This window comes from Hipposideros armiger, unplaced genomic scaffold (genome assembly GCF_001890085.2).
Source record: "Hipposideros armiger isolate ML-2016 unplaced genomic scaffold, ASM189008v1 scaffold_13, whole genome shotgun sequence".
Taxonomy (NCBI): Eukaryota; Metazoa; Chordata; class Mammalia; order Chiroptera; family Hipposideridae; genus Hipposideros; species Hipposideros armiger.
The window spans coordinates 5,700,169-5,714,342 of record NW_017731363.1 but is presented as its reverse complement, the minus strand read 5'-3'; the positions used below and the strand labels follow the sequence as shown (position 1 = coordinate 5,714,342).

At 36.7% G+C, this 14,174-nt stretch overlaps 1 protein-coding gene across 1 annotated transcript in view; it reads left to right on the top strand.

Moving 5' to 3' along the window:
• LOC109395249 (translation initiation factor IF-2-like) overlaps positions 1-13,416 on the top strand; it is a 395,555-nt gene extending 382,139 nt beyond the window's left edge. Inside the window, exons 4-5 of the mRNA XM_019666111.1 lie at positions 9,409-9,484; positions 13,339-13,416. The gene's annotated coding sequence lies outside the window, so the exon portion shown is untranslated. The remainder of the gene's footprint in view (positions 1-9,408; positions 9,485-13,338) is intronic.
• Positions 13,417-14,174: the final 758 nt, after the last annotated feature.

Genomic DNA, 14,174 nt, shown 5'->3' with positions numbered 1-14,174 from the left:
TTTAAATAGATAAACAGTTGAAAATAAGGTAAAAAAACACATTCTTCAATTTTGAAATATCTATTTGGACATTGATTCATCAAATCACTGGTTCTCCGAAAGGAATACCAGGTTAAAGATTAAGAATGTCTCACTATGCATACTCTTCCTGGACAATAACTGTTCATACCATGAATTGTCCTACTGTGTATATGCATATGAATCCAACCCACGTATATCTCTCCACCTCACATTTCTCTTCTTATTTTTAGAATAATTGATTACAAAATAACTGCTAGGATATACTTCAGGTATCTCAAATTTAGTGTTTTCCACTCCTTAAAACTAATTTGACCATAGAGTTCTATATTTCAACATCCCTTTCAATTCACAGTTACTGAAGCAAGAAGTATATTTGTTTCTTTACTCTCTTTAACCACACCACACTCCCACCCACCTTCACACATGTTCACTCAGTGATCAAAGTCTTGCAATTTTACTTTCTTAATATTTCTTATATCTGTCCACTTTTCTCTATCACCATGTGGTTCTCAACCTTAGCTGCACATTGGAAATGCCTGGAGAGCTCTAAAAATAAGTAATGCAGGACTTCTGCTACTGACCAAGATGGACTGATGAATTGGATTTACAGTCCTCCCTGAAAAAAGAAACAGATCCAAGAAGCTGAACAAACCCCATGTACACGAAACAAGAATGCCAAAAAAACACCAAGGCACATCATAATCGAATTATTTAAAGCCATCGATAAGAAAAGAAAATCTTAAAAGCAGCCCAAGAAAAAAATGGTACATTACATAGAAAAGAACAAAGATAAGAATGACACAAAAAGAATGACAATAGACTCCTTGTTAAAAATAATGCAAGCCACAAGACAGTGGAGCAACATATTTTAAGCACTGAAGGAAAAAAAAACATACACACACACACACGAAACTGTCAACTTAGAATCCTATATCCAGTGAAAATATCTTTTGAAAGTGAAGGTGAAATATACATTTTTAGACATATAAAACCTGAAATCATTCATCAACAGCAGAACTGGCCTATGTAAGATGTTAAAGGAAGCATTTCAGGCAAAAGGAAAATTATATTAGATGGAAATTTGGATCTATACATGATGAAAAGCACTGGAAATAATAACTATGTAAGAATACATAAAATGTTTTCTCATTATTTAACTCTTTGGAAAGATAATTGATGATTTAAAGCAAAAATTCTAACAATGTATTTTAGAGTTTAAGATATTAATAGAACAATGGAAAAGAAGGAGGAAAAATTTTTTAAATAGAATGATAGAAATTACTCAATCTGAACAAGAAAGAGAAAATAGATTGAAAAAAATTGAAAAGATCCTCAAGGACTTGTGTGGCTATAACAAAAGATCTAACATTCATGTCATCAGAGTCCCAGAATGAGAGAAAAGAACAGAGTTCATAAAATATTCAAGAAATACTGACTGTAGTTTTCCCAAACATAGCAAATGGAAAAATGCCTACAGATTCAAGAAGCTGAATGAACCACAAATAGAATAATCTCAGAGACATTCACAGGATATATCATAATCAAACACCAAAAAAGTAAAGACACAGATAAAATCTTGAAAGCGAAAAACAATGGCTTACTTATAGAAGACAAACAATTTGAATGACAGCAGGTTTTTCATCAGAAACCATGGTAATCAGAAAGAAGTGGCACAACATTTTCCATGCTGAAAGAAAAGAATTGTCAACACAGAATCCTATATCCAATGAAAATGTCTTCAGGAATGGAGGTGAAAGTGAAGTCAAGATGAAGGAACCTAAGAGAATCTGTTACTAGCAGACTGACCTTAAAAAGTAGTTAAGGGTAATTCTCTAAACAGAAAAGAAATGATAAAAGAAGGCATCTTGGACATCAAAAGGAAAAAGTACAATGAAAAGAGTAAAATATATTTGTATAGGTTAAATCAATAGATTCTTCTTCTTTTTTAGTTTCCTAAATTATATTTGAGGGATTGAGCAAAAATTGTAACATAATCTGATATGGTTGTCAATGTAAGTAGAGAAAATACTTAAGATAATTACATTATAAACAGGGGGAGTAAAAGAACGTAAAGGGAATTAAGGTCTCTATACTTCACTCAAACTAGTAAAATATTGACACCAGTTGTTCTAGTCTGCTTGGATTGCTATTAACAAAATATCATAGACTGCATAGCTTAAACTTCAGAAATTTGTTTTCCCACAATTGTGGAGGCTAGAAGTCCATGATCAAGGTGTCAACATGGTCAGTTTCTGGTAAGGCCTCTCTTGCTAACTTGTAGATGGTCACCTTTATGCTGTGTGCCCTCCTAATCCTTTATTTTGTGTGTGTGTGTGTGTGTGTGTGTGTGTGTGTGTGTATGAGAGAGAGAGAGAGAGAGAGAGAGAGACCGAGAGAGAGACAGAGAGAGAGAGACAGAGAGAAAGGAAACTCTCTGGTGTCCCATTCCTATGATCTTATTTAACTCTACATCTTTAAAGGCCCTATCTCCAAGTACATTCAGGGTTAGGGTTTCAACATATGAATTTTGGGGGGACATAAGCATTCAGTCCATAACACCATTAGACTGAAATGATAGGTAGGTAGGTAGATAGATAGATAGATAGATAGATAGATAGATAGATAGGCAGAATAATACCTAGAGCAACTAGTAAAAAGTTATACAAAGAGATACACTAAAAACACTGTAGATAGAAATGGAATTCTAAAAACTGTTCAAGTAGCTCACAGAAAGGCAAAAAACAAAAAACAAAAAAACAAATGTAAAACAGAGAGAACAAACAAAAATAAATAAAAAATAATAAAATGACAGACTTGTGTCCTAACATGTCATCAGCTACATTAATAATAAATTATCTAATCTAAATACATCAATTAAAAAACTGAGATTAGCAGAATGGCTTAAAAAATGACCCAACCATATGCCATCTACAAGAAACTTACTTCAAATAAAATAATATAGGTGGATTAAAAGTAAAATGATGGAAAAAATGTATCATGCAAATAATAATCAAAAGTATAAGTAGCTGTTAATATCAGTAAACTAGACTTAACAGCAAAGAAAATTACCAGGGACAGATAGGGACATTACATAGTAATAATGGTTTAATCATTAAGAAGACATAGTAATCTTAAATGTGTATGCCAACAGAAGAACTTCAAAATATGTGAAGCAAAAACTTACAGAATCGAAGAGAAATAGACAAATCCACAATTGTAATTGGATACTTCAGTAACCCTCTCTCAAAAGCTGATAGAACAACTGGAGAGAAAAATCAAGGAGGTTATAGAAGAACTCAACAACACTATTAACCAACAGAATTTCATTGGCATTTATGTAATACTCCAATAATGGCTGAATGCATATTCTTTTCAAGAGCCCATTGAACATATACCAAGATAGAATATATCCTGGTCTGTGAAACAAACCTCAAAACATTTAAAATAATTTAAACCATGCAGAGTGCATTCTTTGACCATGATAAAATCAAAGTAGAAATAAAAAAGAACAGGAAAATCTCCAAATATTTGGAAATTAAACAGCACACTTCTAAATAATCCATGGATCAAAAAGAAAATATCAAGGGAAAATGTAAACATACACTGAAATGGGCCGGCCGAATGACATGATGGTTAAGAGCTGGCTTGGGACGCCAGAAGGCCCCGGTACAGATCCCACATATGAGGGCCAGTGACACTGCTCTCCACAGCTAAGATGCTAAACACAGCTCAACCTGGAGCTGGGCTGCCGTGAGTCACCAGCGACGGCGTAGGCTGCAGCCCCTGTGGCAGTGGGTTGCCATGGGCTACCCTGTGTGGCCGGCAGCCAGCATGAGCGGCCAGCAGCCGCAGTGAGCGGTCATCCAGAAGCCGGCGACTGATCTGCCTCGCCCGGGAAGAGCGCAATGATGGTGCCAACTTGGGCCAGTGAAGCAACGTCCTCCACAACTAGACTGAAGAACAAAACGACAGCAACTTGTCTGTTCCCCTTCCCCCAATTCCCAAGTGCTGTTCCCATCCCCCAATTCCCCAATAAAAATCTTTAAAAAAATACACTGAAATGAATAAGAATGAAAATACAACATACAAAATTTGTGAGATGCAGCTACAGTAGTGTTGACACAGAATTTATAGCACTAAATGTTTACACTAAAAAAGAGGGAAAGTCTCAAATCAGTAATCTAAACTACCACTTCATGGAACTATAAAAACAAGAGAAAAATAAATCCAAAGAAAGTAGAAGGAAAGATAATAAGTACAAGTAAGATAATAAAGATTATAGCAGAAATCAATGAAATTGAAAACATAAAAATAATAAGGAAAAACAATGAAACAAAAATCTAGTTATTTGAAAAGATCAATAAAATAGAAAAACCTCTAGCATGACTGATTAAAAAAAAAGAAAAGAAGATACATATTTTTAATAGTTAAAAACCAGTAGCAACAAAAATGTTCCTTAATGGGTGAATGGTGAAGTAAACTGTGGTACACATATATCATGGAATAGTACTCAGCAGTAGAAAGGAACAAATTAATGATACACACAAGAATTTGGATGGATCTCAAGAGAATTCTGAAAAAAATCCAATTTCAAAATGCTATACATTGTATGATTTCATTTATATAATTTTCTTATGATATCATTTTATAATGCTTTGAGATGTTAAAATTATGGATATAGAAAAGAGATTAGTGGTTGCCAGGAGTTAGAGATGGTGGGGGATGATAGAGATGTGGATGTGGCTGTAAAGAGATATCATGAGGGACATCTTCATGGTGATGGAATAGTTCTGTATCTTATTTTAGGTAGTTGTTACATGAATGTACATATACATTGTACCTTTAAAAATAAATTTGGAAGATTTACACTACCTGATTTGAAGATTTATTATAAAATGACAAGAATTCACACAGTGTGGTATTGATGTAAAAAATAGATGAATAAATCAGTAAAACCACATAAGAGTTCAGAAATTGAACCACACTTATACAGTCAATTCATTTTCAACAAAAGTGTAAAGGCAATACAAGGGGAAAGGTAGTCTTTTAAATAAATGTTGCTGGTACAATTGGATGTCTTTATATAAAAAAATATGCCCAGCCAGCCATTCCATCTCTGTATATTTACCCAAGAGAAATGAAAGAATATGCCTATACCAAGACTTGTACCAAATGTCCATAACAGCTTTATTTGAAATCTCCCCACACTGGAAACAACCCAACCATCTATGATTGGGAAACAACCGAACCAACATGGATAAACAAATGGTATTATTCATACAATGGAATACTACTCTGAAATAAAAAGGGATGAATTATTAATATATGCAACAACATGGATGAATCTCAAAATAATTATCATGATTGAAAGGAGACAGACAAAAATAGTGTACATATTGTATGATTCTATTTATATAAAGTTCTAGAAAATGCAAACTAATATATAGTTTTAATATATGACATAAAGCACACAAGTGGTTGCCTGAAGATTTGGAGAGGTAGGGAAAGACAGGACAGGGGGGTTACAGAGGGGTGAGGGGACACTGTTAGGGGTGATGAAAATATATATATTTTAACTTGGTGATGTTTTCATGGGTATATACTTATGTTAAAATTGATCTAATTGTATACTTTAAATACATGCAGTTTATTGTACATCAACTATAACTCAGTAAATCTTTTGAAATGTGAAAAAAAAAGTGATGCCTAGGTCCCACCTCCAGAAGTTCTGGTTTAATTTGTCTCAGATATGCCCTGGACATGAGGATTTTCTGAAATTTTCAGTTGACTTGAATGTGCAGCAAGGTTTGAGAACCCATGTATTCCCACTTCCACCACACTAATCAAAGCCCCTATCATCTTCATCTTAACCGATAGTGCTTCCTAAAGGACATCCTTCTTACAGTTTTATTTTTTCCAAATCATTCTGAACACCATAGCTACAGTGATAATTCTAAAACACAAATCAGATCCTGTCATCTTGTTTCTTAAAACCCTCCAAGTCTTTCCTACTGCCTTTAGGATAATGTCTCAATTTTCATGAGGATCAGGTATTTATTTCTTGCCAGTTCCCTCTCATCCTGTATTTTCCAGCTCTCCTGAACTTCTTTGAATTATCCAGTGCTCTCTACCTCTGAGCCTTCAACATGCATTCGCCATGCCTAGAACACCTTTTCTTTCATTTATTCAACTCTTACTTATTCTTCATGTCTTAGCCTAAATGTCAGTTCTTCTGGGTGAACTTCCCTGATCATTTCACCAAGTGGTACTCAGTACCTAAGACAGTGCCTCACACACTTGACAAAAAGTCATAGTATCATCTACTTCTCCCTTGGTAAAAATCGTCATACTTTTTTGGAATTATTATATTATCTTCCTTTCCTATTGGACTGTAAAAACTGAGATTGTGTATGTATGGTCCATTTTTGTGTCTCTAGTGGCACATGGTACATGCTCATTCATTCATTCATTGAAGAGATTTTAATTGAGCACCCACTGTGTGCCAGGCACTGTTCTGGCAATGGGTATACAAGTCCAACAAGGATACTGATCCCATGAAGCTTATATTCCAGAGAAGAGAGACACATGATGAAAGAAGGAAGGAAGGAAGGAAGGAAGGAAGGAAGGAAGGAAGGAAGGAAGGAAGGAAGGAAGGAAGGGGTATTTGCTTAATACTTCTAAGAAAGAAAGGGAGAGAAAGAGATGGGTGGGAGAGAAAGAAGCCATGAGCTTCTTATTCCATGTTAAATAAAGTTCTCAATGCCATTTCTTTAAGGAAGTTGACTCTAATACCTATTCTTCCATTTCTTAATGTCCAAATAAAGCTTTTTCAGGGTCAGTCTCACACAGTAGATGATCACTTAAGTAGTATGAGTTTAGGATCCCCAGAAAATTTTTCCCAATGAGAATGTTTGAAATAGTTGCCCTTTCATATGTTTGCTACTAAATTGTCTTTAAAATGTGAAAAACATCTTTAATTCTACACTTAAAAATAATGTTTCACTTTATGCAACTTTTCACAAGCTCGATGCACGTCTTCCCTTTATGGAAGTAAAATAGTAAAATATGGCAAAAAATGATGTTTCAAACACAACTATTGTGCAATAATTATGGATGAATAAAGAATCAATAAAAAAGCTGTTGAACCAGGTGATTCTCTTCAGGGTTGCCACCTATCATACAATGGGTCAGGAGAACTTTCAAAAGTCAAAAAAATTAGATTAAGGAGTAGATATCAATGGGAAAAGAGAATACTTGGAGGCTAGAGTCAGTTATCAGAGATGATCATGGTCCCCTAATTACTCCATCTTCCACTGGGGAACATTTCTGGACCTGGCTTGAGTTTGACATTAATGGAGAGAACCTTTTATTCTTGGGTTTCTCTTCTTGTGGAGCAAGTGTGAGATTGTGGCCTTGTCATTTAGTGGAATAAAGAGGCTATTTATGGAGTCATGAACCTGGATTTAGGATATTAACTATCCCAGTACCTGGGACTTGTGGAGCCCTTGAGATGTTATAGACCTCTGTGTATGTGTAGGGGTGGCGGGATAATGAGAAGCATACTTATGCTGTTGGAATCTGAACTTGTGCACTGTCCCTCCTGCTGAGAAAACTGGAGTCTCCCAGATTCCAGCTAGCTTATTGTCTAGGCAACCTAGTGTGGGCATCTGTGTAATGTTTAGATGAGTCTGCTTTCTGCATTACAAATACTTTCCTTTAGGGTTTTTTTTTTTGGGAGGGTGGAGGAATGAGGCAGTAAGAGCTGGAGCAAGGAGGAAGAAATTAGATAAGAAAGCCCAATAATATGCATTCATAGGATGAAGAAAAAACATGAAGAAGAAAATGAGAGTGTGGGGATACTGACTACAAACTTCATTGTTTTCTATTTTACTTAGGAAATTTCTGCTAAATACTAATGCAGGAAGAGTATATCCACAAGAGAGAATATATGTTCATATTCTAATTTTAAAACCTGGAGACCCTATGTCACATTGTATGCACTCAACAAAGGCTACCTGTCCCTGTTTCTAATAGTGACCCCAAAGCACTAAGTCAATGTGTTCATCTTCTTGAAACATTTCTTTTATTACTTTAATCTATATAGACACATTTTTCAGCCAACGCATCACATGATCATCACTAACTTACAGTGAGAACCCAAGTGCATTGGGAGCCACTGCTTTGGAAATTTACCTTAAAGCATTTCTGTTTTAGAATCACATAGAGTAACTCCCAAATCCCTTACTGAAAGTTAAATCAATATAGACATATATCTATCAATTTGTAAAGAACAGCCTAAGTTTATTAATTAAAACTATCAAACAAAAGATACAAACACTAATTAATTATAAGATGCTATAGCAAATATTTGTAGTCCCAGAAACAACTTAAAAAGTTAATATATATATATGTATATATATATACATATATATAAAATGAAATAAATATAAATATATGTATATGATATATTATGTATTTGGGGAAAAGAAAAATGACTCTGAAGTAATTGAGCACCACTTTTTAGTCCATGTGCTCAGCATTGTATATTTTGTCTTTTAAAATTTTCTCATTTTACTGGTAAGAAAATTTCACATGAGTATGAATGATCTTTAGCTCTTAATTGTCCTATAGATCAATCTTGGCTTTTGCATTTAATGATAATGTCTCTTGGCTGAACCAATGTTGGTTTTGTTTTCAGAGCTGGCTTCTTAGGCCGCCTAAGGAGATGATTTGACTTGCATGTGGTGTTTCTTGCAATGATTTTAAACATTAATTTACAAGGTGATTGAAAAGGTGTTGTGATAAGCAACTGCTTTTAACATGAATGTATGTATGTCTGTGAGCATCTGCTTACCAGAAAGCTTGACTGTTCTTTATCTGATGGGTACTTCTGCTCATGTTTCCTATTTATAACTGCATTCACTCAAGGGAGAGCTACTGGAAATGAGACTTGGTCTATCTCTTTGCTATAATATAAAAGAGAATAATTTTCATTTTCTGACCCTAAAAACTTCCACTTGTCTGTGCAGGAAAAGTGAACACTATCTCAATTAGCTTTACATGGTTTATTCTTGGCAGTGTTAAGGGACAACACAATTGATTTGAGGACAAAAGGCTCATGGCTTTTCTTAACGAATATTGCCGAAATCTGGAAATACGACTTTAACAATGCAGTTCTAAAAAGTAGCTTCATTTAGACAGAAAATAACACTTAATAATCAATATATTGTAGAACCAGGCTGCTGAGACTCAGATACAGCCCAAACCAATAACATTCACATATTAGGCCCTCTGAGGAAGTAGATTACAAATCTGCCTTTGAGAATACAATCTAATGCTCCTTATTTTCCTTCAAAGAAATGTAGTCAAAATATTTTCCCTCTGCAGGTGCTGTGCCAGGCACATACTGTGCAGCCATTGTCAGAAGTGGATGTCACTTCAGCTAACCTCATTTCCTGCCTAGGTCAGTAGTAAATTCCTAGTCCCTTTTTTCCTGATGTTTACCCTTCGTGCCAATGCCCTGTAGTAACCTCACCCTTCATCTTTCAGAGAAAAAACTCAATCCCTTTTATCAATTATTAAGTAGTAACCAATACTGCTGCCCATTGTTTGCCTTCTTGTGACCATCCATTCACCACTCTGGTGACACTGCAATATCTCATTTGCCTGGGACCGTACATCAGGGACCTTCAGAAGGTGATTAATCATTATTCTGAGGCAACAGACCACACACAAAAGCCTGAGGAAGTAAAGATTGAAGGGTTCAAGATGAAGTTCAGTTTCATAAGGCCAGCTCCACATAATTAAATTAATGACTGAGTTCGCTCTCTTTCCCCTTTGTCTGTAAGTTGTCTCAGATTTTAAAGTTAATGTCTATTGAGGCCTAAGTGAGGAACAGCTACTGCTGATAGACCAGAACTTTGAGAAAAATGCTAATAGGAGCTCTCTGATTTAGAGAGATAAGCTACTAGAACATGGCAAAACACACAAATATTCACAGTGGATCATCAACGACTGGACTATCAAGGATTGTTAATATCCTTGGGAAAAATACTTTAAATTTCTAGAATCAATTTGTATTTATCCATGGATTTTTAAAGAAAGATTTTTATTAAAGTATAGCTAACATACAATATTCTATTAGTTTCAGGTGTACATCATAGTTATTCAAAGGTACCCACCTGGCACTATACAGAGTTATTACCACATTATTGATTAGATTCACTATGCTAAAGAAGTGATCACCATGATAAGTCCAGCAATCATCTGACACTGTACCATGCTATCACAATATTATTGACTATATTTTTATGCTGTATATTACACCCTCAAGACTTATTTGTTTTATACATGGAACTTTGAACCTCTTATTCTTTTTTATCTTTTCCCCTTTTAATTTTTCAATTAGAGTTGATATTCAATATTATTTTATATTAGTTTCAGGTGTACAGCATAGTGGTTAGACATTTATGTAATTTAGGAAGTGGTAGCCCTAGCTAGTACCCACCTGGCAAAATCCATAGTTATTACCATATTATTGATTATATTCTCTATACTTTACATCCCCATGACTATTTTGTAACTACCAATTTGTGTTACTTAATACCTTCACCTTTTTAAACCTGCTCCCAAATTCCTTCCCATCTATCACCCTGACAGATCTAATACCAATCTGGTATGTAGCACCATACATAGTTATTACAATATTATTGACTATATTCCTTATGCAATACCCTACATCCCCATGACTACTGTGTAACAACCAATTTGTACTTCTTAATCCCTTCTCCTTTCCACCTATTCCCAACCCCCCTCCCATCTGGCAACCACCAAAATGTTCTCTGTATCTATGAGTCTGTTTCTGTTTCAGTTGTTTGTTTATTTTGTTCTTTAGATTCCACTTATAAGTGAAATCATATGACATTTGTCTTTTACTGTCTGACTTACTACACTCAGCACAATACCCTCTAGGTCCATCCATGTTGTTGCAGATGGCAATATTTTGTTCATTTTCATAGCTGAGTAATATTCCATTGTACATATGCACCACCTCTTCTTTATACATTCATCCATTCAGGGACACCCAGGTTGCCAACATATCATGGCTATTGTAAACAATGCTGCAATGAACATATGGATGAGCACGTCCCCTCAAAGTAGCATTTAGTATTTGTTTGGATAAATGTCCAGAAGTGGGATTACTAGGTCCTTTTTTGTCTCTTGTTATTGTCTTTGTTTTAAAGTCTATAGTTTTTGTCTTGTATAATTATTGCTACCCCAACTTTGGTTTGTTTATTTCCATTTTCATGAAACGTCTTTTTCCATCCCTTTACTTTCAGTCTGTATGTGTCTTTCGGTTTGAAGTGAGTCTCTTGTAGGCAGCATATGTTGCATCTTGTTTTCTTATCCATTCAGCTCCCCTATCTTTTGATTGGAGCATTTAATCCATTTACATGGACAGTAATTGTTGATAAATATGTAGTTATTGTCATTTTATTATTCATAGTTTTGATTTTTTTTCCATCTGAAAGAAGTCCCTCTAACATTTCTTTTAATACTGGTTTGGTGGTGATGAACTCCTTTAGCTTTTTCTTATCTGGGAAGCTATTTACCTGTCCTTCAATTCTAAATGATAACTTCCCTGGGTAGAGTAATCTTGGTTGTAGGTCCTTGCTTTTCATCACATTGAATATTTTGTGCCAATCCCTTTGGCCTCCAAAGTTTCTATTTGAGAAATCAGCTGACAGTCTTATGGGAGCTCCCTTGTAGGTAACTAGCTGCTTTTTTCCTGCTGCTTTTAAGATTCTCTCTTAGTCTATAACCTTCGGCCTTTTAATTATGATGTGTCTTGGTGTTGTCCTCTTTGGGTTCATCTTGTTTGGGACTCTGTGAGCTTCCTGAGCTTTGATACCTATTTCCTTTGCCAGGTTAGGGAAGTTTTTCATCATTATTTCTTCAAGTAGGTTTTCAATTCCTTGATCTCTCTCTTCTCCTTCTGGTACTCCTACATTGCAAATGTTGGTATGCATGATGTTGTCCCAGAAGCCCCTTAAACTCTCCTCAGTTTTTTGGATTCTATTTTCTTTTTGCTTTTCTAATATGGTGTTTTCTGCTACCATATCTTCTAAATCACTGATTTAATCCTCTGCTTCATCTAATCTGCTGTTGATTTCCTGAAATGTATTCTTTATTTCCATTATTGTATTCTTTATTTCTGACTTGTTCTTTTTTTATGTTTTCTATCTCCATTTTATGTTTTCTATTTCTTTGTTGAAGTTCTCCCTGAGATCATTAAGATCATAAGCAGCGTGTGGAACACTGCATCTGGTAGATTACTTGTCTCCATTTTGTTTAGTTCTTTTTCCAAAGTTTTGTTCTTTTCTTTTATTTCGGACATGTTTCTTTGTATCCCTGTTTTGGCTGCCTCCCTGTGTTTGTTTCTATGTATTAGGTAGGGCTGCTATGTCTCCCAGTCTTAGTAGATTGGCCTTATGTAGTAGATGTGCTGTGTGGCTCAATGGCACAGTCTTCCTGGTCACTTGAGCTTCACACTCCAGGTGCATTCCTTCTGTGGGTTGTGTGTGGCCTCCTTTTGTAGTTGAGCCTTAATTGCTATTTGCATGTCAGTGGGAGGTATTGATCCTCAGGCTCATTGGTTATGGACTGGCCTTGAACTACAGTGGAGGAATTGTGGTGCAGGGGCTGACCTTATAGGGCAGGATCTGCCTCATTAGGACTCTGGTGCCTGCCAATCTGCCCTTTGGGTTTGTTGTCTTTGGAGGTGGCTGGGTGATGCTCCAGCTCGTTTCAAAGCTGGCTGCTGGGAGTACAAGGCCCAAGGCCTCCTGGGTGGAGACCTGCTGCAGGTTAAGTTCAGCTACAGCCAGTGTCCCACCCAGGTCCACCTGGCAGGAGCCAACAAGAAATTTGAAGATGACTACCACCTGTGCCATGCTTGGAAGTGCCTTGAGAAGCCAAGCCAGGAACCAAGGCCAGCTTCCCCTAGTGCTGGGCTTAGGGCTACTTAATTAGAGGTACAAGACATGCTCAAGCTGCTTGTCTGGGTTCTGCACACCTTTGAGAGATCCTAGGCAAGTCTGCAGCATGAGCCAAGGCAGGCAGTTTCTACGAAAAAGCCACTTGGAAGTGCCTTGGGTGTGCAAGAAAGTTGGGCGGGGTGGGGTCTCAAATTACCAGGGCGTGGCTAACGATTGGCATTAGAGACTCAGATATGGTGACCACCTGTGTCTGCATGCAGGTAAGGGGCAGGGCTCAACAAGGAAACAATGGCCTCCACCAGCTTCTCTGTCCCTCCAGAAAGCTGCCCCTCCAGTCCTTGTACTGAAGCCAGACAACTCAGGTTCCCACGATATGTCCCTGTCGCCTCTCCACCTGCTGCCCTCGTGCTGGAGTTCAGAGCCAGTGATTCCGTTGGTGGGTAAGTCTGAGCGCGGTCCCTATAGGAGGAGCACCTAGGCATGCAGCCGCCCTCCATCTCACTCAGTCACAACCCTGCTGGTTTTCACAACCGGAAATTATGGGGACTTCTCTCCCTGGCACTGAAACCCTAGCCTGGGGAGGGGCTGGGACCCCTCACTCCTCCAGGGGGACCTCTGCAGCTGAGATAGCCCTCCTGATTTTTAATGATCACAGGCAGGTGTGGGAGCAGCCCATTCTGCCTCCTTGCCCCTCCTACCAGTCTCGAAGTGGCTTCTGCATGTTCTTCATTGTAGGGCTTCAGTTCAGCAAGATTTTGGGTGATTCTCAATGATGGTTGTTTTGTAGTTTAGTTGTAATTTTGATGTGGTCGTGAGAGAAGGTGAGCCCAGCATTTACCTACTGTGCCATCTTGACTGGAAATCTATCCATGGTTGTTTGTGCAGCGAGTTGGCAAGGATTTATTGTGTGTCTATGTGTCCAGTATGTCCAAAGCTTCAAGTTGAAAGGAAATAAAAGGAACAACTCTAGTATTATAAAATAGCAAGTTAACAAGCTACATGGAAATCCACAGATTTTTTTGAAGAAGGTTTCAAGTAGAATTCTCAGCCAAATAATATTTTTCTCAAACTATAGTTTATATATGTAATAATGATAATAATAACTAACACTATTGACAAAAATTAAAGCATTTGGAGGTTTAGTAAGTTGGTCAA